This window comes from Lissotriton helveticus, chromosome 6 (assembly GCF_964261635.1).
Source record: "Lissotriton helveticus chromosome 6, aLisHel1.1, whole genome shotgun sequence".
Taxonomy (NCBI): Eukaryota; Metazoa; Chordata; class Amphibia; order Caudata; family Salamandridae; genus Lissotriton; species Lissotriton helveticus.
The window spans coordinates 293,652,521-293,675,391 of NC_136067.1; positions in this window are offsets into that span (position 1 = coordinate 293,652,521).

A 22,871-nucleotide genomic window follows, 5' to 3' on the forward strand; every position below is an offset into this window, starting at 1 on the left:
GGCGCTAGGTAATCTTCTTTTTCTGCTCGCTTTATTTACAAAGTCCTTTTAACAGTCTACTATCAGGTTTGTGCCTGCAGCTTCGATAGCAAAGTTCAGTATTTCCAAACGAAGATTGTGCTCTTCATGTGCTGTTATCGTTGTACCAAAGTCGGGGAATTGCAATTCTGAGAGAAACATGTGTTTTAACTTGCTGAGGCGGGGAGGTCTGGGGAGCATGAATGTTAGTGACCCTTCTTGTTCGACTCCGGGTACCAACAGTCGTATTTCCACGGTGACGATGGGCTCAGAACTGGACACCACCACCGCTCGAATCCTCCCTGTCTCCTGTTTCAAAGACATTTGTCGCCAGATATGTCCACTCAGGTGTGGAGTATCTTCTGCTAGGCACACGCACTCTTCTTGACCTTCTTCGGTCCGGTGCTTCAGCGCCCTGAGCACCTTCTTCCGGGTCTGAGTCTTCTGATATCGGAGGGAGGGTTATCTCTGGAGTTGACCTCAGGCTAGAGCTCCTTCTTTGCGGCCAATTAGCTTCTCCACGTGCCCTTCTACTCCTTCTCCTTCTTGTCTGTTCTCGCTCTCTGTCAGACCTGTCAGTGTCTGACTCGTACTCCCAGCTACTTTCTCCTTCTGTAGCGTCGTCTGTTTCGCTGTTGTACTGACCGTCCTCAGCTTGGTCAGACTCGTTCCCTGCTTCCGCTGGCACCTCTACAGCTTGGCTAGCCCCCTCTATGGCTTCTCGGTCCTCTGCTGGACGTCTATCCGAGAGAGGAGCTGTTTCTTCCCGAGGTGCTGGAACCCTTCGCGTATGTGACGCGTGGATCCAATTGGGCAGGCCTCCCACCTTCACAGCCGTGTTCGTGATCAGGATGATCTGGAAGGGCCCACGCCAACGAATATCCAAGCAGCTTCTTCTCACATGTTTTTTCACCAGGACCCAGTCCCCAGGATACAGGTCATGACACGGGCCCTGGCACGATGGAACCTCGGCAGCCTGCACCTGAAGGGACACAGAATGAATGGCGTCAGACAGCCCCTTACAATAGTCCAGGATCATATCATCTGTGATATTTAACAGTGCAGTAGTTGGGACAGATGGCAGCCTCATTGCTCTCCCCATTAACACCTCATGTGGTGACAACCCCGTTCTTCTGTCTGGGGTACTACGAAGGCTCATGAGGACCAATGGCAGGGCGTCAGGCCAACTCAGGGTCGTTGAGGAGCACACTTTAGCAATTCGGGCTTTGATCGTGCCATTGATCTGCTCCACAATTCCTGAGGCTTCTGGTCGGTAACTGCAATGCAATTTCTGATCTATGTTCAGAGCCGCACAAATCATCTTCACAAGCTCGCTGTTGAAATGCGTTCCCCTATCTGATTCCAAAGAGGCCGGCACCCCGAAGCGCGGAATGAGTTCCCTAAGCAGTAACTTGGCCACTGTGAGGGTGTCGCACCTACGTGTAGGGTATGCCTCAACCCATCTGGAGAATACACAAACAACCACCAGGACATAGCGGAGGCGGTTGCACCTTGGCATTTCAATGAAATCTATCTGCATTCGATTGAATGGACCTCCAGACCTTCCTATGTGACTCAGTGCAACTGGTGTTCTTTTCCCTACGTTCAGCTGCTGACAGGTCACACAACGCTGGCACACTGCTTCTGCTGCTATTCTAAACTTAGGATTGTACCAAGTCTGTCTAAACACTCTCAGCATAGCATCTCTCCCTAAGTGTACGGGACCATGTATGAGTCTGGCCATTGGACTCACCATCTCATTGGGCAACACTGCTCTGCCGTCTGCTGAGACCCAAAAATGGGACTCACCCATTACACATCCTGCCTTTTCCCATGTTTCTTTTTCAAAATCAGGAGCATTTTCTTGCATGTTTGCCAGTTCGTCCCAAGTATCAACAGTTTCCAATATCATGGCTAATTCAGTCCTTACATTTATTCCACCCACTTCCACCTCTGTGAAAGAGTACCCTTGTTCTGCGCAATACCGCGCGACTTCGTCGGCATATCTATTGCCTTTCGAGACGAAGTCCTCATTTCTGGTATGTGCGGTGCACTTTACAACTGCGATACCTGCTGGGCATTGCAACGCCTCTAACAACAGGCGCACAAACTCTCCATTGCGAATGGGAGAGCCTGAAGAGGTCATGAACCCTCTTTGAGACCATAACTGCCCGTAATCATGAACCACCCCATAACCATATTGGCTGTCGGTGTATATGGTGACTCGAATTTGATTGCTTGCCAAGCAAGCACGTGTCAAGGCAATAATCTCGGCTACCTGAGCGGAGTGTACTCCTTCCAGGCACCCAGCTTCCACAACTCCAGTAATTGTACAAACAGCATAAGCTGCTCTCAACTGCCCAACTTCGTCTCTTACACATGAGCCATCGACAAAGAAAATTTCGTCTGGGTCGGTCAGTGGCTCATCTACGATGTCGGGTCTGGGTTTGGTGCATAGTTCAGTCACATCGAGGCAGTCATGGTCTGTACATTCATCATCATCCTCGATATCATTTGGGAGTGGCATCAAGGTGGCAGGGTTCAAAACAGAGCATCTCCTGAGGGTCACATTCTCTGCAGCAAGAATAACTTGCTCATAGCGCGTGAGCCTGCTGTTGGTCAGATGCTGTGTTTTGGTCCTGGTCATCAACAGTTCAACAGAATGGGGCACGCACACCTCTAACGGGTGCCCCATGACGATATTTTCACATCTTTCAATGCTGACACCCGTTGCAGCAACGGATTTGAGACATCCGGGCAACGCTGCGGCTACTGGGTCTAAAGTAGCCGAGAAATAAGCAACTGGTCTACGGGCATTCCCATGGATTTGGACTAACACAGACAACGCGCAACCTTCTCTCTCACAACAGTAAAGCAAAAATGGTTTATTGTAATCAGGCATTCCCAATGCCGGAGCACGACACAGGTCCTCTCGCAGCTGTAGGAATGCCATCAAACAGTCTTTGTCCCATGGTACCGGATCGCTCACCTCCTTGTGCGTCAGTTTTTGCAAGGGCTTTGCTTTCAGTGAAAAGTTCGCGATCCACTGTCGGCAATAACCCACCATCCCTAGGAACATCCTGACCTCTCTCTGTGTCTTAGGCGCATTCATTTTCATGATCGCCTCTATCCTGTCTGGTGACACCTTCCGTTTGCCTTTCTCTATTCTGTGTCCCAAGTACTGCACTTCTGTCAGGCAGTACTGCAACTTTCCCGGGGACACCTTGTGCCCATTGGCAGCTAGGTGATTTAACAAAGCAATGGAGTCCTCCCTGCAAGCTTCTTCTGTTTCTGACGCCACGAGGAGGTCGTCTATGTACTGGACCAGAACTGACTTCTGGGGCAGCACTAGACTTTCAAGATTTTTCTTCAAAAGCTGGTTAAAGATCGATGGGCTCTCTGTATACCCCTGAGGAATGCGACACCATGTTAGGACGCGACCTTCCAGCTTAAATGCGAAAAGAAAATGGCTTTCTTCGTCCAGAGGGATCGAAAAGAAAGCCTGACAAAGATCAATCACAGTGAACCACTCAGCTTGGAATGGAATCTGAAACAGTATCACTGATGGATTCGGTACCACTGGACAACACGAAACGACTATGTTATTAATCTTTCGAAGGTCCTGTACTATCCGGAATTTCCCATTTGGTTTCTGCAGACCCATAATCGGGGAGTTGCATGGACTACCCACGATTTCTTTCAGTATTCCCTGTTTAATCATGGACTCGATCACGGGCTTTATGCCTGCAATCGTTTCTGGAGTCAATTTATATTGGGGTGTTCTTGGGAACTCAGCATGCGGTTTCACTACAATTTTCACTGGGTCCACCCCTTTGACCAATCCAATCTCTTCCCCAGTGAAGTCCCATACTTCTGGTGCCACTGTCTCTCTCAAGTCCCAGGGGAGCTCATCTACTGTCAAAGTAGGGTACAGCTCCACGCATATTCTTGAGTTTGCAACTTTGAAGTCTGCGTCATCATCATTGGTCAATACCTCCACTCCCTGAGGTGTACAGTATATAGTACAATTCAATTTACACAACAGGTCTCTCCCTAGCAGACACACAGGACTTGAATCGCAAACCACAAACTGGTGCTCATCGCTGTACTTCCCTATTTTCACCTGTACCGGTTCTGTCAATTGGCTGGTTATTCTCCTGTTTGCGACCCCCACCACTTGTATGGTCTCTCCAGACATGGGCAGGTCTGGAACTGCAGCTGATCTGATCGTGGATCTAGTGGCTCCTGTGTCCACCAGAAATGTCGTAGGGCACCCTGCTACTTCTGCTTCGACATAGGGTCCCCTCTGGTCCACCTCCAAGGCTGCCCCGAGGGTGCAGTCTTCTCTTTCCACTCTCTGTCCGGTTAATGGGTCCACATAATAGCACTCTTCTCCTTCTACAAACAGGGGCATCTGTCTATAGGTCTTACCCATAGTCCCTACTCGGGGAGGTTGCGGGAACTGGGCTCGGGGAGGAGCCCCCCCCCTTTGAGCACCTTTCCCTGGTATGGCGTCACCCCTCTTGTAGGCGCGCTCTGGACCTCTTCCTCCTCTATCTCTTGTTCTCCTATCTCTACATTGTAGGGACACTCGCGTTTCCAATGCCCCACCTCGTTACACTGGTGGCACCTAGTCGTTTTCTTCAAGGCAGCTATGTCTATTCTGGGTCTAAAGGTGGAACTCTCCTCATTGCCCTTGTTCTGACTGTACTGCTTCTTTCCTCCTGTACCTATTCCTTGCTGCTGTTGCTGCTGTCCCCCCTTTCCTGCCGCCTGCATCTGTACCACCATCAACTTTTCTTTTAGTTTCTTAGCCTTGGAGTCTATCTCATCACAGCAGTACCTGGCATACCTCAGTATTTCGTCTAGGGGTTTATTTTGCCAACAAATCGAGTGTTGCTGAATCATTAAACTAATATCCGGTCTCAGTCCCAGGACGAACTTGGACACGAATTGCCCTATGTCTTTTGGATCCATTACATCCAGGCCGCTATACTGTTTAAACGCCTTCAGCAATCTCTCGTAATATTCGTGGACGGTCTCTTTGGGTTCCTGTCTGGTTCGGTCTATTCTGACCCAATCTATGTCTTGCATTGGCACTTTCTCTTTCAGCCAAGTCATCACTCTCTCGAATTTTGCCATCACAATCTCGGACGGCCCATTAGTCTTAGCATCTCTCTCCGGCTCCGTTGTGGGCCACTCAGCGCTAACCTTGCATGCTGTCCACAGATCTCCTGGTACTACAATGTCGAACAGCGTGTTCAGATCTATCCATAGGACCTTTGAGATTTTTACAAATCTCTCGACTTGCTTGTACCACTCCACTGGGTTTTCCCGCAATTTGGGGAAGGAGGTGGTAAAAGCAGCTAAATCTCCCCTACTCCAAGGGACATGCACATAGTTCCCATTTGCGACTTCACGCAAAGGGTATGCTTCTATTCCCTGCAGTCCTCCTGGTGTCGTACCAAGCGTGCTTCTCCTGACGGTCCCTTTCTTGGACCACCTCTCTTCCCACTTATCTAGTGCCCTCCATGTCCTTATTCCAGTGATCAGTTCCCTTATGTGCGTTTTCAGCCCGATCGTTCTCCTCTCATCTAGGTCTCGATCTGTATAATGTAGCCTGTGGTTACCCTGTAATGCTTTGGTTCTTGACAGGTCCACCATATATTTGCCTGCTAGTTCGACTAACTTCTCATGTATTGCTCTCGCTTTTCGAGTGATGTCCTTTGCCATATACAGTATTTCATCTTGCTCATACATTTCCATTCTTTCTAAAGGCAGGGTACCATCTATCATGTCATCCAGGTCTGACCTTAAGCTGGCGACATCGAGTCTCTTGGCTTTTATCTCAGCTCGCAATATGTCTTTCGAAGGGGGCTCACTAGTCTCCCTACCATCCCAACTTCGAGCTCTACGTTTGGGCTCGGGAGAGTTAATGAGTGCCTTCCCTTGCTCCCATCTCTCCAGGTCCCATGCTCTGCCATCCGATCTGGGAAGGTGATGGAACACGGGCCTGTTACCCCCACTCTTGCTCTGCCCACTCTCTTCTTCTTCTCTCCTTTCACCGTACGCCTCTCTGTTATTTTCCCTCTTGTCGCTACTCTCCCTTTGCCTAGTATCGCTCAGTATCCGATACGATCCTTCCTGGTTCCCCATATTCCCTGGGCTGCGCTCATTTCCGTCATCACAGGGACTATGGTGCGACCTCTCACAACTCCCATTCTGTTCTCTGGTGCCGGGCACACAGTGTGGACACTTAAAGCTGTTTCTGTACTCTTGCGCTCTCCTCTCCCCTTCACTGAGTATTGGGCGCGCCACCCCTCCACTCCCGGGGCCCCCGTTTTCCAGGTCTGTTCTATCCCCACTCCGGGCCCAATGGGTGACTCCCCTACTATCTCTCTCTCTCCAGTCCCACTCCGGGCTGCTCTCCCCAGCCCCGCAGTGAGTCCGAGCTCTGCTGTCCTGACTTTCCCTTTCAGCTTCTGCAGCTATGATGCTCTTGTGAGCCTCCACTGCCTCATCCCACTTCTTCATGTACTCATTTAGCTCTTGAAAGGATTTTCGTCCAGATCCCCTCAGATCCACTGGCCATCTAGGGCCCCCAGGGTCCCCTCCTGGATCCCCTGCTGTGTGCATCGGGGTGCTCCACTCTCTGGGTATCGGCATCTGACTTGGGGAATTAATCGTATCGTTCCTCCTTGCCGTCCCTGCTCTTTCTCTGTCCTTCCGTACCCGTTCTTCCCCTCTTGCTCTCTCTTGGTCATATATCGATATTATAGGACCTATGGTAACAGGTACCTGTAGTGCATCTGGTAATGCGTAGGATGTGGCGCTCTCCGTTTCCGGCGCTCTTTGTACCACAAACCTCCCGACTACCTGTTGCACCTGACTAGGCTGGGACAGCTCTTTCTTTGCCTCAGGATCCCACTCTGAACTGGGAAGCGGTCCATGCTCTCCTGCATTGCCCCCCTTTTCTCTTTCACTATGCTCGACCTCCCCCCCTGCTCTATTATACGGGGGTGGCCTGTCTGTCAATAATCTGTTTATCAGGCTGTCCTCTGTTTCGCTCTCATCATCTTCTTCTAGGGGGCTTTTATTTCCGGGCACCTCTAACACCGGGTACAGTTTATTTACTTCCATGTTATGCACTCTCCATCTTTTAGCATCCGCATCCCACCTGGCATCCTGCACTGCCCTTACCGATCGTTTCACCCTTTCTTGTCGTCTGTTCATATTCTTTTCATGCGCTGCCCTAATCCATGCATCAAGAGCTTCAAACTGGGTCGGTCTAGGCAAGGGTCTCATTGAGGTCATGACTGATTTTAATCGATGTAACACCTCTAATCTGAACGTCCCGTACTTCGGGAACGTCAGTTCCTCATTTCCTTCCGTAATCTTACTCCACTCTGATATCCAAAGGATCGTATGCAGCCCAACATTCACTGCCATGTAACGAGCCGGCGTACCCTCCGGCGGGGCTTCTTCCCCTTCATACGATCCCCGCTTCTCTTTTTTAAACGCCGCTCTCAGCCATTTAAAACACTTCATAATTATGTGCACAATATCCAGCCTCGCTACTCTGTTTACTTCCTGATGACAATCCACCAATCCTGTCGCGGCTTTGCTAACTTGGCCTATCGCAGCGCGGTCTTTCTCCGGTCGGCCAATCACAGAGCGACACTTTCTGACGTCTTTGCTAGCTGGCCTATCACAGCGCGGTCTTTCTCCGGTCAGCCAATCACTGCGCGACACTTCCTGACGTCACTTTTCTCCGCTTCGCAGCAGCACCCCTCCTTTCTCAACTCGTCTCCCGGTCATGCATGCGTCCCATTCATACACCGAAAAATGACTACTTCCGACCAAGCGGTCACTTCCCTCGACTGTACGTCCACAGTCTATATGTAATTGTCAACACAACTGACGAAATGTCTATCGTCTCTCTGATAGGTTGCTTACACACACAGTAACCTCCGACCAGCGTCCGTTACTCACGCACTCACTCTTACGTTCCCCCTATCTCGGTCTTTCGGGTGATCAATGGTACCTCATGACCCCCTTCACACTAGTTAACAATTACTCTGGGTGTCCGATACACCCGAACCACTTAAGCTCTCCTTGAACTTAAGATTTCCACCGGTTGCGCGCGCTCACAACCTGTTCCACAGTCACTCTACAGACATTCAACTCCGCCAGACATTACAACATAGATACAATACAAAAACACCGCAATCTAACACGCATGACCCTTTATACTCACTCTCGACCGATACTGCTGCTTTTTCTGTCTCACGTCATCCGGATCTTCTTCGGCGGGCGGTTCTTCCGATCATCGATTTCTAGGGGCCTTGGGGTAAGCTAACCTGGCCTAGGTCACCGTCCTCAAGAAGGCAACCATCCTCTGCTACCAACTGGAAGGGCGAGATTTTGATCGATACCTTATCACTATTGATCCAAACCTCGATCTGGTCGACTGAACCTTTGTTGCCTGTCTTTGAGGAAGAAAGTGCATCTATTTACCAAGCTAGTTCACCCAATAAAGGACTTCGCTCCCAAAGATCACAAACAACTTCTAGCTTTCAAAAGTTTATTGTAAGGATAGGATAAGCTGCAAATACAGGCATCTCAGAATGAGATTCACGAGATACACAGGTCCAACTACATACATGTGCTCTCTGAAAGCCCTCAGACGAGCAACGGAAATTACTAACACAAGTTCTAAGAATAATAAAGCTATCAGCATTGACGCATATCTCTCCTTCATTTAAGTTGGAGGAAAACGCACAGGTTAGGCTGTCCCTACCCTGCTCTAGATGGTATCCCTACTTAACCAAATCCCAACCTAATAAAGGTGTCAGCAGTGAATGACCCCCAAGGGAAGTCACTCACTCTTAGTCTCTTGGTGAAAACCTATAGTTCTCCAGTCATGACCCCTCTCTGCCTACCCATCCGCTCTCTAAAGGGTCCTCAGGTATCTGCTCTAACTCCACCCAGGGGTGCTGTCCCTAATACAAAACAGTCAACAACATTTGAGACGCCCCTCGTGAGACGCCCCTCACGTGGTGTAGCTTCTGGCTTTTTCCATGCTGCTTTGTATTGGGCCTCATACGTTGGAGTTGACCTTGCTTCTCAGACTCTTCTCCGGCCCGCTGATACCCCTTAAACATTCCAGAACCCTCCTCCATGTCTGGGCCGTCTACTGAACAGACCTCTATTCATTTTATTTATAATTGGATTCCCCCTTTTCTCTTGCAGACAGACATCTGCAGCCAAGATCCCAACTCTCATAGACTTCCAAAAAGGTTCGCAACATTTCTTGGCCCAGACATGTACGTGTAAACCAACGTTAAAACATTTCAGGCCTACAATATTTCTCATAATGATTATAGCATTCAACTTCTTCATTAATTAAAGCATGTTAATACTCTTATTCTATTATTCAGTAAACACATCTATAAATCATGGCCCATAAATGCAATGACCAAAACATTAGTTCAATCTATGTCGTGAAAAGAAACACCTTCCCTTTTAGCTCTGGCCCTGAGGCCTACCACATTCTGCGTTTAACCACATACCATCTTACATTTTAACAGCTACACGACATGGATTCAGAAATAATCACATCTAATAAAATCATATAGTGTCACACATTTCTGTATTAGTTCCACTTCTACTTAAATCTCTACATTAGCTATACATTCAGAATATAATTGCAGATACTATTAGCACTCATGGCATTTCTCCTCATGATTTGTGCTTACTACAGGTAAGTGTGATGCACTCATACATTTAGGTCAGTTTGCGCTCTCTCAGAACCATGCCAGGCAGACATCAGTGCATTTCGCACCCCATGTTGCTCCTACCATGCTGCCAATCATACATCACAACTACTAACCATGACACTTATGCAGCTATCTGCCCGGGATCCCGTCAGGCGGCCACTCTGTTTAAGAACACCCATTGCTCCTGCCATGCTGCCACTCATAATATCACACTACTAACCCTGACCCTTGTGCAAATATATGCCAGGGATACCGACATGCGGCCACTTAGTTCTACACCACACTTTGCTCCTGCTGCCAATCTACTAACCCTCACAGTTGTACCAGTATGACAATTCAAGCTATTCCAGGGGCCCAAAATTGTCCGAATATCCAGTGCAGCAGCCAATGATAATGCTAATGTATTTGAAATTATTCAGTGCCTGTTGTGATAATCTCCCATAGGCAGCGCCAACCCGTGGCGGGCTGTCCCAAGCGCTGGGGGTACAATTACGTAACTGTGCCACGGACCAGAAAACGCTTAGTCAAATTTAGCACAGGTAGACTTGATGATGAAGGCCATTGCAGCATTTAAAGGACAAACATTTTTGTATTAAAGGACACCCGAACATGCAAGCAGCAAGCCGCCCTGTGGCTGTTTGCAGCAGACACATTTCTTCTGGTGCACATGACTAGGAGCATGCTTCAGCCTTAAGGTTCATCCTACAAAATTATTTGACAAGCACCTATCATGGTGATCGCCCATTCTACCTGCAACAAGTACTTATTTAAAACAAGCATGTTCATCTATTGGGCAGATCCTCCCCATTTGACAGGCCAAATGAAGCTGCAATATATCTTCACATAGTCCCGTGTCTTCGGTCATGCAAGCGTTCAACACAAACTAATTATACCCAACTCGGGTACCAAGGGGCTGTTGCGATAAGATGGGCCTTATCCCTTCTCAACAGACCTGAGTAAATACAAAATTGCATTTCCCTGTAAAATTTGGGTTCTGCATCCTCACAAATTGTAGACGAGAGGCATTGAACTTAGGAAAGCGGCAATGCCAAAAGCCAAAGGGACCGCCTGCCGTGTATATGCTAATTACTTACACCTCATTAGAAGTGTAATGTGCCCGAGGTAAAACCCCAACTCCCAATGGCGGCTCTCATCGCTGCTCTCCACTCTGACACAATTGCAAACAAGCATTTGCAATGCAATAGGGCTCGCATTAGTAAAGTTAGAGGTAGTAGTATTGTAAATAACACATTTTTTATTTATGTTTTTGTTTTGAAAATAGCGAAATTAATAACTTTGTCATTTACAATGCCAATATTGTTAACTTTTGCAAACGTGACACCTATAGCATTTGTAATGCAATATGTGTTGTATTTACATGACTTAGATGTATTAATATTACAAGTACTCTCCACTAAAGTAAGGCAGTCTAGCGCCAAGTGTTGGTATTTTGTGGATGAACATTCAGCAGGCACGCTGAGAAGTGCTGGTAATGTCCCATTTAAGGTAGATTGGGCATATTGTACTAAAAATAATTTTCTTTTAAAGGTTGAGCAAACTTGCTTTGAAGTACTCCTAAAACCACATCACATGTGTATGTGGCACTACTCAAGCCTGGTCTGTGGTGTTGAAAGAGAGAAAGAAAGTGAAAGAAAGAAAGAGAGAAAGGGAAAGAAAGAAAGAAAGAGAAAGCAAGAGAACGCAGGGGAAAGCGAGAGAAAAAAAGAAAGTGAAAGAAAGAAAGAGAAAGAGAGAGAAAGAGAGAGAGAGAAAGAAAAAGAAAGAAAGGAGAAAGAAAGAGAAAAGGAAAGAGAAAGAAAGAGAGAAAGAAAGAAAGAAAGAGAAAGCAAGAGAGAGAACGAAAAAAGAGAGAAAGAAACAGAGAAAGAGAGAAAGAAAGAGAGAAAGAAAGAGAAAGAGAGGAAGGAAGAAAAAAGGAAGGAAGGAAGAAAGAAAGACATTGGTGTGGTAGCTAGTATGTGCTGAGTGATTGAGAACTGAGCTGGTGTCTGGTAAGACGGACACCCACGTGGGCTGCTGGGCCAACTTGTTGTTACATGCTCAGAGGGACAGCCTCAGCAGACTCCAGGTTTCACTGTGGGCATTTCGAAGTGCCAGGCTGCATTTTAACTCGGGCTAACGTCATTTCAATTGAAAGGCAGATATTCAGGAAGCAGCTCATCTCCTCGCTCTACAAATTACTAAATGACTCTACCAACAAGTCAAAAAAACATTATCGAAGTAAGCGCCGTAAAAGAACAAAATAGAAGTAGACCTGCCCTGGAATTTGAAGCCCTGTTGATGAATTAAAATTCCAACCGCTTCGCTTGAGGCTTAGTTAAAACCGACAATATTTGTAGGTGACCCCCGTTAGCTACCACCAACAAGCTCTCGGCATTGCTGTCAGAGACGCGCGTGCGCTGGGGAGGGCTATTAAATTAAGTGGACGGAGAGGAGCTGAAGCAAAAAAGCCAGATGCCAGCTCGCGGCTCCTTTGATGTTGTCAGTGGCCGCACGGCTCACTGAGAACATCAAAGGAGCCGCGAAAGTGTGGCAAATGGTGTGCGATGTGTCCGTGATGTGCCCCAAATTATGCCCAGAACTTCAAGTTTAATTCACAGATAGGGCACATATAAGGCACAACTGCCCATCAAATCTGGCACAAGGTTAGCCAACTCACCCCCACACACACACACAAAGCTTCTCTGCAAAGCCCATGAGCAATGGTAGTGCTATGCTACTCAGCCACCAAAAGTGTAAGAGCTCTACTGAGAGGTAAAAGTACTCTCCACTAAAGTAAGGCAGTCTAGCGCAAAGTGTTGGTATTTTGTGGATGAACATTCAGCAGGCACGCTGAGAAGTGCTGGTAATGTCCCATTAAATGTAGATTGGGCATATTGTACTAAAAATAATTTTCTTTTAAAGGTTGAGCAAACTTGCTTTGAAGTACTCCTAAAACCACATCACATGTGTATGTGGCACTACTCGAGCCTGGTCTGTGGTGTTGAAAGAGAGAAAGAAAGTGAAAGAAAGAAAGAGAGAAAGAAAGAAAGAGAGAAAGGGAAAGAAAGAAAGGGAAAGCAAGAGAGAGAACGAAAAAAGAGAGAAAGAAACAAAGAGAAAGAGAAAGAGAGGAAGGAAGAAAAAAAGGAAGGAAGGAAGAAAGAAAGACATTGGTGTGGTAGCTAGTATGTGCTGAGTGATTGAAAACTGAGCTGGTGTCTGGTAAGACGGACACCCACGTGGGCTGCTGGGCCAACTTGTTGTTACAGGCTCAGAGGGACAGCCTCAGTAGACTCCAGGTTTCACTGTGGGCATTTCGAAGTGCCAGGCTGCATTTTAACTCGGGCTAACGTCATTTCAATTGAAAGGCAGACATTCAGGAAGCAGCTCATCTCCTCGCTCTACAAATTACTAAATGACTCTACCAACAAGTCAAAAAAACATTATCGAAGTAAGCGCCGTAAAAGAACAAAATAGAAGTAGACCTGCCCTGGAATTTGAAGCCCTGTTGATGAATTAAAATTCCAACCGCTTCGCTCGAGGCTTAGTTAGTGAGTGGTAGAACAAGCCACAAACAAGCTCCTGGCATTGCTGTGGGGAGGGGGGGAAGAGAAATGCACGGCCGTGAAAGTGGCTCTCGGGGCGCATTCATTTGAAGTGTCGGGTCTGATGCAATTATGCGAGGCAGGCTGGCTAGGAAGCAAATGGCAAGGGAGGGAGGCTGAGGCTTTGTGAAATGGAGTGGTTTGCGAGCAGTGGTGTGCGCCTGGGAGGCTATGGTGGGGGAAGAGGCTGGGCAGGCAGCAGGAAAGTGAAGGAAGATGGGAATAGAGGGCGGTAGAGAGAAGAAATACAGGACGAAGCAGAGAAGGTGGAGAGAGGGAGGGGCTGCCTTGAAGGGACAGGGGCACGAAGTGTGAAGTCACTGAAAGTCAAGAGAGGGAGGGGGTGGGCTGCCTGCTGGGAGAAGCTGGGCTGAGCTGCCTTTGATGCGAGTCACGGCCTGCAGCGCTGGTTGGGAAGCAAATGGCTGAGGCTTTGAAGGCTCGTGCATGAGAGCAAGTCACATGATTGGGATTCACATGAACTGTTGGAAATCCTCCTTGAGAGCCAATCAGCTGCCTGAAGAGAGCCTTTGGGGAAAGAACTGGATCAGCGACATAAGGACTCACCCCTGTTTTCTATTTCTGCGAAATAGAAAAGGGGTGAGCCCTAAAAAGGGGTTTTAGCAGAGCAAGAGTAGAGCAGGTGATTAAATACTGCACTGACAACCGGCTGGCTATTCAGCGTGTGTGCCTGCCAGTGGCCGTGCCTACGTCCCCCCCTGCCCCCATCGGCCCATGCAATCATTGAAAATGTGCCCGAATGAGCTCTTCACCTGGTAGCCGCGTCTTGGGCAAGCTTGATCCGCCCCTGCACCCGGAATGCCATGATACGGCCCCAAAACATGCTTCATCCGGGTCAAGAGCTGGATGTCAGTAGGCGGGGGCGCGGGATTTCGCAACCTTGGTTCCCAGCTCCAAAGTCGGCGGTTTAGCCGTGAGACCACATCCAGGCACGGTGATCTCGGATGCCCGGGCTGTGAGCTCGTTAAACTAGCTTCCACGTATCCGAGGCTCCCCCTGAGGGCATGGGGCCTGCCGAGAGCCGGGACCACCTTGCAGTGTGGGGGCGGGGAGGAGACCTAGCCCCATCAAGGTTTTGCCACGGTGTGGAGGCCGTCCATTCACCACCCTAATCTGCGCTCCCTTTATTGCTGCAATAAGCACTATCCATCGTGGCCTTAAGCGCTGTTCCCATGCCTCGCCCCCCAGAGGGAACCGCAACATACCCACTAGTAAAGGCAGAATAGGGTTAATGCAGTCGTTACCCCCATGGCGTGTTTTTTTTTTTTTGCGGTATTATACCTCTACTTGTCTTTGTCCGCTTTTGTAACTTGCACACATGTCACTTATTTTCGCCTGTAATGCACCGTTTGCTACTTCTCGTATTTTGTTTGCTCCCTGTTGTCGTTATAGCCTCATGTCACGTTACGTTTGCTTTTGTAACATGTCCACTTGTAATTTTCTCCTCGTGTATCATTACTGTTCCTATTGTGAGGGGCTCTGACACCTTCGGGGCCCGAACCCTGGTCTGCAGGGCTGCCGCGGCAGAGCACAGCCCCGGTGGGCCACGGAGCCTCACCCGCCTAAATGCTGCCATGGGGGGTTTGGGGGGGCAGCCGACCGCAGGGAGGTCCCCCCCCTGGGCGTTTTGGGAGGGCTGCGGGGGTGGGGGGGTTAGGGTGATGGCCAGAACATTCCAGAAATTTTTGGGCTATTTTTTGGTAGCCTCAGTAGCGTTGGCTATATAGCCCCCTGGCTCCTCCTCCCAGCCACCATTTTAGGTTTTGTGACCTGGTGGCTGGGAGGTTAGATTGTGAGGAAATGTTTCTTGAGGACATTTTTCTAGTTTAGTATTTAGGCTAGTGTTCTTTCCGAGTATTATGGTGGATTACCGTGTATTAGAAGCGTTGCGCCTGCTCTCTGAGGCCGGCAGAATGGACTTGGTTGTTGGCGGGGGGCCGGCGCGCCCCCAGCGTCAGGCATCTGCTGGGGTGGCTGCGGTGGTTGCAGCATGCCCCTCACCGAAGAAGCGCCGAGCGGGTCAGGTGAGTGAAAGGGGCCAGTCTCGCACGAGGAAGCCGGCCCCTTCCGAGGCAGCGCACGCTGTTTCGGGGGCTGGGGAGGGTCTTGTTGCGCCCGGTGTGCTTCCGCCGGTATCTGTTGAGGCGGGGGGGTCTTTGGTGATGCCGATGGCGGAGCAGTCGGCTTTCGCGCCTCGCACGCAGTCGGGGGCGTGAAAGATATGCATTCGAGGCCAGGCTGCAAACGGGAGGGGGCGGAGAGGTTCTAAGAAGCGCTCTGCCTCTGACCCTGTACCTGAGCGATTGTCTGTGCCGGTTGCGAGTATTTCGAAGCGTGGGGCTCGCAGGGGGTCATTACAGTTGGGTGAGGGTCAGGTTTCAGGTCAGGGGATGTTGGGGTTTGTTGGATCAAATACGATAGAGCAATTTACAGCTGATTCTCAGCGTGTTGAAGTGAGGAGTAGGAGCGGCCAGGAGATGGTTGGGGCTGGAGACCAAGGGGAGTTGGTGTTGCAAACTGGTCATGTTTTTTCTGTTCCTGATGCAAGAATTGCGCTTTACAATGAGGAAGGGAATGTGGGTAGCCCTTTACTGTTTTCAACTCCGGCTTCTCAGGCAGTTTCCTTCTCTGTGTTGGGAAGTTCCAGGGGTGAGGGGGAGTGGGCTCAAATGGGGGTTGGGGGTCCTAGTTCTGGGGAACATTTTGGAGCAGATGATACGTATATAGGGGCAGGTGGTTCAATGTTAGGTGTTCAGAGTGATTTACAATTTTCTCCTGTTGATGCACAGCAATTGTTTCCTTCTTCTTTGCATGGTGGTTTGGGACAGGTGGCGAGTTTTAGGGCTCAAGTGTTGCACGCTGCTGGTGCAGATGGGGCTGGGGATTTTATGAGTAAAAGGGGTGCCAGCAAGTCATGTTTTTCTTTTCCAGGTGAGGGTAGGATGGGGAAAGAAGGGCCAGCAGTTTCCAAGTCTTATGGGACTTGGCAGAATGTGCCTGAGGTTGCTTTTGGAAATGTGGTGCCTGGCACTTTCTCTCAATATAGTAGTGGTTTGGGCAAGGTAGGTGGTTTTTCATTCAAGGGGCCTTCTAGGTCAGTTCCGTTTTGGTCAGGAGGTGTGGGTGGCCCCCAATTTGAAGCTCCTCACCCTGGATTAGACGTGTTTGGTCATGGGCTTGTGGATCATAGTGGGGCACGTAGGTTGGATGAGGATCAGGCAAGGTCGGAAGGGTTGTTGCATGCTAGTGGTTCTGTGGCGGTTTCCGATACTAATTTGGATTGGAGTGATGAAGAGGATGTGGTGGGTGCTTTCCGTTGAGGGAGGTATCTTTGACACATTTTGGTAGAGGTTTATCACTGGATAGGTTGCAGGGGAGGCCAGTTGGCACGGTGGTTTTGCAGGTGCCAGAGCTTGGGTCAGGTGTTTTGAGCAGGGAACCCAGCACACTAGTCCAGACTTTTTCTTTGCAGGAGGGGGTTCAGTGTGGCGGTCCAGACTCGGTAGGGCGTGGTCCAGCCCAACATCGCCGAGGTGAAGTGAGGAGAGCGCCTTGCGCGGCCCTTTCTGTTCCACCTAGGGAGCCCGTCGCGGTCAGCACATGCAGGTCTGGCGCGATCTTGCTGGCCTCGCCGAATAGCAGGTCTAGGTGGTCTACCTTACCATCGGCTATGGAGCTACAGAGTCAACGCATGGGGAGGTACAGGCGGGTACAGTCTGCTCCCCCACCAGGAGGATCTTCTTCTTCTAATCAGTTTCAGAGTAATATTGTTGATAAAGGGTTGGGTAAGACCCGAAGTGTTTCTTTCCCTCCTGAGTTGGAGGACGTAGTGTTGGATTATGATGACGATACGCCTGAAGAAGGTGAACTTCGAGAGGTGGATGGGCGGGAGCCCTCTAATGTGTCTCGCTTGAGATTTCAACAACACAGGCTGACTCTGGGCGAGCCACTTCTCTGTTGCCAGGTGAGAAGCCAGTTACACAGGCCAAACCTTCGATGGTGTCTGTGGGGACGGCAGTGGTTGGTCTTGCTGGGGTTGTTGGAGGAAGGTTATCAAAAGGGAAGTATGTGAAAGATATTGCTGTGGGCACGGATGCATTTGTTGAATATGCAGGCAAAATTGAAAGTAGCACAAATACTGAGGCTGCTGGAGGCGTTAAGGAGCCTCTTGACAGCAAGGAATTGAAAATTAAGAAGTTGCCCTACATGGGTGTTACAAAACCTTTGGGTGCACACTTAATGTTGGCTACGAAGGAGCGCATTTGGAAGGGTGAGTATGTCGAAATATTGAAACTCCTCCATCGTGAAGTACGAGCTAAGGAGGCTTCCAAGGAAGAGGAATATGAGCTTGCCAAGCGTCCAAGAGTCCCGTTAACTATTGAGAATTGGACTACAGCCTTTCTTATATATGCAAGTGTATACTGCGAAAAGTTTCCAGAGCGCAGCGTATCTATTTTTAAATACATGGATGTCATTCGCAAGGCGCAATTAACTGGGGGGGGGTTATGCTTGGGCTCAATATGATGAGGAATTTAGGGCTAGGATGGCTTGGGATCCAGAGGCTAAATGGGGCGAGTTGGATACGGATTTATGGCAGCATACGATGGGGGCTGCTTCGGGGGGGTAAGACATTTTTTACAGCCAGTGGCCTACCTCTGATTTACCGGCCCTTTCAGGGCAAACCCACCCATGGTGGGGTGGGAAGTGCGTCCAATACACAGTCAGGAAGTGGCACATGCTGGGAATTTAACAAGGGCTCATGTAATAGAGAATATTGCAAGTATAGGCATGAATGCTCCAGTTGTGGTAGACGTCACCCCTTGTTTAAATGTTGGGGTCACAACTCAGCGGGTGGCCCACAGGGAAATCAGTCACAGGCAGGAGGTTCCGGGTCCCAGCAGTTTAAAGGGAGTAGAGGAGGTAGAGGCGCACAGGGTGCTGGGCCCAAAGGCTCATACGCCAGTTAAGTGGGAGCAATTACAGCTGGCCCTTAAGGGTTTTGAGGATGTAATGGTTAAACAAAGATTGCTGGAGGGTTTTCAGTTTGGTTTTCATTTAGGTTATCTGGGACCAAGGCAAAGACGTTGGGCTGACAACTTGAAGTCCGCATATGAGCATAGTGCTGTGGTGCAAGAAAAATTGAATAAAGAGGTGCTTGAAGGAAGGATGCCTGGCCCTTTTCATGATTGGCCGACCCGTGACCTCATTATTTCACCTATTGGTGTGGTCCCCAAAAAAGAGGCGGGGCAATTCAGACTTATTCAGCATTTATCATGGCCGGAGGGGTCATCTGTAAATGATTTTATTGATGCGGATGCCTCTTCAGTTTCATATTCATCAGTTGACGTGGCCATGTCACTTGTTGTGACCGCGGGCGCAGCTGCTGTGATGGCTAAATGTGACATTAAGTCTGCTTTCCGGCTGCTTCCAGTTCATCCAGATGATTGGAGTCTTCTGGGTATCCATTTTCAAGGGAAATGGTACATGGACAAAGCATTGCCGATGGGTTGCTCCATATCTTGTGCCCTTTTTGAATGGTTCAGCACCTTTTTACAGTGGCATTTTACGCACCAGTCGGGTCATACACTGGTAACACACTATCTAGATGACTTCTTCTTTGTTGGGTCTCCGGGCTCCGCGGAATGCCAGACAGCTTTGGACATTTTCCAAGGGCTCATGGAGACATTGGGGGTGCCCTTGGCACCTGAGAAAACAATGGGCCCTGCCACAATCTTGTCTTTTCTGGGGATCGAAATCGATTCAGTGGCAATGCAAGCTCGCTTGCCTGATGATAAAAAAATGAAAATGTTGGAGTTGTTGAGTGTTATGTTACACAAACGTAAGGTGTTTGTGAAGGAAATTCAAGGGCTTTTGGGACACCTCAATTTTGCGTGCAGGGTGGTGAGAGCAGGAAGGACTTTTTGTCGCAGATTAGGCAGGGCTCTGTCAGGACGGCATTTGCCTCACCACCGTGTACGTCTGTCAGCGGATGTTAGAGAAGATTTGCGAATGTGGGAATTTTTTCTCACTTCCTTTAATGGTGTGCCTTTGGTGAGAGATATTGATTTTCATTGGGATGTGCAGCTCTTTTCTGACGCTGCTGGCAGTGAGGGCTTTGGCTTATACTGGAATGGGAAATGGTGTGCGGAACGATGGCCTGAGGATTGGTTGAATGGTGGTCGGAGCATTACTTTCTTGGAGCTTTTTCCTTTGCTGGTTGCCTTGTCTCTTTGGGGGGAGGAGTTGGCACACAAGAAGGTTCTTTTCCGTGTTGATAACATGGCTGTGGTAGAGATTGTGAATCGGCAGTCTGCCAGAGATGAACAGGTATTGAAACTTATGAGAGTCTTTGTACTGGGCTGCTTGAAACATGACATTAATTTTCGAGCCTTGCACATCCCTGGTGTGGACAATGACATAGCGGATGCTTTGTCTCGTTCACAGTGGGAGAGATTCCGTGGACTGGCCAGGGAGGCGGATTCATCACCGACCCCGATGCCGATACAGCTGTGGCACGTAGGCAACGTCGGGTCTTACAACTGGTGATAGGTTCTTTATCTGTGTCTACACGCTCTGCCTATTCTTTGGCCTGGAAGGAGTTTTTGGATTCTGGAGCTTCTAGGCGTGAGGAGGTTTGGCGCCGTTCTGAGGATGTTGTTAAGTTCATTTTGGACCTCATGGACAAAGGCTTATCTAGAGTGACCATTTCAGGCAAGCTGGCGGGCATTTCATTTATGGGTAAATTGCTTTGGGGTTATTCCCCCTCTGCTGGTGAGATTGGTAGGAGAATGCTTGAGGGTTGGGCCAGGGAACAGGGGAGCACTAGAAGGTTGAGGGCCCCATTATCTTGGCAGTCCCTGGCTCGGTTATTAACTGTTTTGCAAGTTGTTTGTTCAGATAATTTTGGAGCCTGCCTCTTTTCCATGTTAATGGCTTTTATGTTTTTTGGTGCTTTTCGGGTATCTGAGTTGTTGGGTTCTAGATCCAAGAGAGGGATTTTCTGGCGCGATGTTTTTTGCTCGGAGGAGGGTGTTCATGTGTGGCTGGCTAGCTCAAAAACTGATCAAAAGAAGTTTGGTGAAGGAGTGTGGTTGGAAGCAAATTCACCTAGAGTTACATGCCCTTTGTTGTTGGCTCGTCGTTGGCATTCCTTATCGGGGGGTAGTGATGATGATCTTGTATTTCAGCATATTAATAAATCTCCTGTTACAGCTTATCAGTTTCGCATGGTCCTGCGTAAGGCTTTACAGCGCATTGGCCTGGATGGGGTCTTTACGGTACACACTCTTTTAGGATTGGCGCTGCGACTGAAGCGTTTAATAGAGGTTGGTCACAGGGGGACATCATGAGGTTGGGACGATGGTCATCAAGGTGTTTTCAGCGATACGTGAGAGGTGAGGCAGAAGAGGCGCATGCGTCATCTTCCTTTACATGAGACTTACTGTTTTTTCTTTTTCAGGTTCAGTTGCTGGGCCCCAATCTACAGCGGTGACGGTTTGGATTGTGGGGCACTCGTTCGTGAAATGGGCCCGGGTTCAAGCGGCCCAAAGTTATTTTGGAGAATCATTGGGTTTTAATGTCAGAATGTTTAACATTGTTTGGAAGGGTAAAGGTGGGATGCTCTGGAGGGAACTGATTACATGCCTTAATAATGGTGTGGTTGGGGGTTGCTGCCCGGACATATTAGTGATCCATTTGGGTGAGAACGATCTTTGTGCAACTAAGGGTGTGGTTCTGCTGTGGGCCATTAAGAAGGATCTGGCACTTATCAAGGAGCATTGGTCTGGCTGCCATGTTTTTTGGACGGAACTGATCCCTCGCCGGGTTTGGAGAGGAGCAGTCAATCCTAGAGCGGTTGACCGAGCCAGGAAGAAGGTGAATGCTGAGGTTTCTAGATTTTGCCGTCAGCTTGGTTTTGGGAGAGTTTCTCATAAAGAGATTCGTTTTGAGTCGGTAGAGTTTTTCAGGGATGATGGGGTCCACCTGTCTAGAGTAGGTATGGATTTGTACTTGTTGGAGTTACGAGAAGTTTTGGCAAGGTCTTTGACGATGCAACGGTGATTTGCAGGTTTTGCTCTTTTTCTTTTTCCTATTGAGGGGGCAGAAAGGTGGGAGGGAATTTTTTTTCCTTTCCCCCCCACCTTCCTGGGTGGCAGAGTCTTGTTGTTTCAGGGCTGTTTGTGTCAGATTTTGGTGATTAATGGTCAGGTTTGCTTATCATCAGGAAACGATGAGTTGGTCATTGGTCGACCGTTTAGACATTTTTGGGGGGTTTGACAGGGGTGAAGGGTCAGGCAGGCGATTGGTTTATGGTGGGCCTGGTATTCATAATGTTATTGGGATTGTTGATGATGTAAGGTTTTATATGATGACGTATTTATAATGATGACGACATGTTTTATAATGATGACGTTATATTATATGATGATGTAATGTTTTATAATATTGTTGGAATGTTTGTATTGTTGTATTGTATGGGTGGGGTAGGGCCATGAAATGTTAGGGGTGGGGGTGGGGTCGGGGGTTTAGGTTTATTTATTTATTTAGTGAGGATTCGTTTTGGAAGGATTTGCCAAGGTTTAATTTTTCTAATGTGCACCTCTTCCTAATAAAGCGGCCTTTTCCACATTCAAGTCTTTTTGGTCTGAGTTAGCCCACCCCCTCCCTCCTAAGGATACCGGCTATAGCCGTCCGAGCGCCCCTCAAAAGAACACAAATAGGCCGTCGGACCCCGTATCCGCTCACGGCTACAAATGATTTTGCGGCACATTGCACGAATGAAAACCCCCGCATAGCTGCCCCGAATGCAGGGCAAGCTGCCTGTCCCCGTGGGCACACCCCTCTAATTGAATATGGAGTGGGGGCCCGGCCTGAGGCGCGTCCCCACCCGCGTCAGGGCCATATCCCTCTGACTGCGAGTGGAGAACAAACGGGGCACTTCGCGGCACAGCGTCATGCAGCTGTGGGGGCACCCCTGCATTGCCTCGTACACCGCGAAGAGGCTAGGTCCTAGAGGAGAATGCCTGCCAATGTTGGCAGCACATGGCCACAAAGCTGAGCGCTCGCTCCATACCCCTTAGATGGCGCATAGTGTGCCCCTCCCACTGGCAGCAGAGGGTTCCAAGGGCGGAAGTGCACAGCATTGCTAGTGGTCACTGCAGTGCACTCCTGGACGCCCTCACCATATTTCCCCTCCCTCCTGCGAGATGCGCAACCTACTTCCCGCATGCCGCTGACTTGGGCCAAATTGGGGAGGAGGGGGGGGGGAGGTGAGCCTTGGCGACTCCAAGGGCTGCATCGGCCCTGTGAGGGTCGGTCAGACCACCGTGGAGGTCGATGTCCTGCATGGTAACCACCGTTGCCCAGGGCTAGGACTCGAAAGCCCATCCTCTCAGCCAGGGCCGGGCACCCACAAGAAGCGCGGCCCTGAGCCCTTTCACCCCTG